Genomic DNA, 2,362 nt, shown 5'->3' on the forward strand with positions numbered 1-2,362 from the left:
CTCTCAGTTGGAGAGCCCCTTATTTCACTGAGTGACAGTGTCATAAAGGATCTCTGCTGATCAAGTGTACGGGAATAAGATCACACATGCCACAAGGACAGGAGAACTTCCCACAGATCTGGCCCTTCTTGAAACTGATCCAGTGAGCCATTCAAGGTGGTTGACAACAGCAACAGGCTTTGTCACACATGGGTTTCAAAACATGGCCTTAAAGGTAAAGCCCTTAAAAACTTAAGACTGATTGTGGAATACATTGTTGGTGTGTACAACCCCTTCTGGTTCAGCATAAAAGTAAAATGCTCTTGGATAGAAGGCACACGCCACATCTTGTTTCAGCTGCGGCTACTTAGGCTGCAAAAGAAGGCTGTAGCGGATGCCATTTTGCCAGCCAACCAGCACTCAGCATGGTATGCATTCAGCGCAATGATAATCCAGACACTCTTGTGCTCAGATGACAGTGAGGAGAGGAGAGCTGGTGTCCAAAAGATTGTTGACATGAGAGGTGGAGATGATAACACATTGGGAGATCTTTCTGTACGACCCAGGCAGACACCTTCCATCAACCCCAGTGCTTCTTCCCTGTTGGAGCTGATTGACTGGTCTAACGGGACTACAGCGGAAGAAAAGAAGTTCATTGACGAGGCCATGCAAGTTCCACAGTGACCCTAAAATGCTGTCTATAGAGTGGTGTGTAAAACAAGCCACAGAGGCAGCAGGCAGGGTGTATGCACATGAGAAACCTGAGGGCTATATCAGAAGCCAAGAAACAAGTCGGCAGCTGATGTCCACGAACGAATCAAAGCAAGACCTCATGAAACTTGTTTAAACATTTTTTTAAAACTGATATCATTACTTTCTGATGTTGTTATATGATTACAAGGATATGTTTTATGCTTACTAGGATATGTTTATGAAGAGAAACTAAAATTTTCATAGCTTTACCTGACATTTTGAGAAGCTAGAATTGATATATATTGTTTTCCGAGAGCAGAGTATGTGTTTTTAATCAAATGTAGATTTACTAAGCTTAATGTTGTGCAGTTCCCAGAAGTAATTGCAGATTTTAATTCATCACCACCTCCTATAACATATTTTTAAAACCCCCTCACTAAAGAAATTTGCAAAAATTAATTTTCACTTCCCAAAATGACACACACTAAGTTGGAGCCATTATAAAGGAAACAGGATGATAGTAAAGGTACGTCTGAGAAAGGATGTGTTTAAACTGAGGAAGCAAAAAAAGAAAAATTATATAGTGTGTTTAGAGATGTATGTACCGGTACATGACAAGGGTTGTGTACAATTTCACCATAGTAATGGAAGCAGTGACTCTGCACCTCATGCATCTGTGAAATGCATCTAAAAGATAAAAACAAAATAACTGCACATGGATTTTGCTTATGATGTTGAGGGAAAAAATCGGTTTTAATTGATGTATGAATTTGTATATCTGTCTCAGTGACTGATCGTTGACATTCTACTTGCTTTTCTGCTTGGCTTTTCTTGTTTCTGGGTGCCATCCATCTCATAATTTAGTGGGCACTGAGATGATGATGATGATGATGATGATGATGATGGTAATAATGATGATAGTTCCATACATTTCAGAGTGAGCTTAGATTTCCATACATTAGTGTGTGAGTTTAGAATTATGATCAGTGTCACTAGGTTGAAATATATAAAGGCCAGTGTTTCATATAATCTTTCAGGCAGCAGAAGAACAGTGTGTGAGTTATTGGTCTCATCTGGTGTCGGTGCTGAGTGTAGGCGAGGACAGCTTCACCTGGGTGCTGGCTCAAGAGAACTCCTTCGCTGAGATGTGGGTCGGCCTCTCCAATAACCAGGCAAGAACATTACTATAGTCTGTTTTAAGTATCCTGGTAAAGACGTCCCTCCCTCCTTGCCACTGAATAACTGATGTAATTGCAGGGAAGGATTTTATATCAGTTACACATATCACTGTCTACAAATAAATCTGTAATTCCATGGTACAAGTAACTGACTATGCTGATGTTCAAATTACAAAAAGGTATGGACATGCGGAGTGGATGGGTGTCAGTAGGTTAATGAAAGGGGTGTGTATAGCAAATGTGAAGGTGGGAGATGTGCTGGACCAAGGAAGTGGAAAGATACGGTAAATGAGTGTGAGAAAGTATGGTATGGATGTTGATGAGGTTGGTGAACAGACAAGGAAGGCTTTATTTCAGATTGTTTGATCCGTTTTTTTTTTTTTCTTTCTTTCTTTTTTCCTTGTGGCATCACTATTTCCTCCCCCATGCTCATGTTCCGTCGTGTTCTTACTTATACCATGGTGCACAGTTTCTTATCTCAAAGAGGCGGCTGGGTATATCTGATAATGTAG

This window comes from Coenobita brevimanus, unplaced genomic scaffold, assembly GCF_032717465.1.
Source record: "Coenobita brevimanus isolate Jiangsu-jjx unplaced genomic scaffold, ASM3271746v2 jjx.HiC_scaffold_2621, whole genome shotgun sequence".
NCBI lineage: Eukaryota > Metazoa > Arthropoda > Malacostraca > Decapoda > Coenobitidae > Coenobita > Coenobita brevimanus.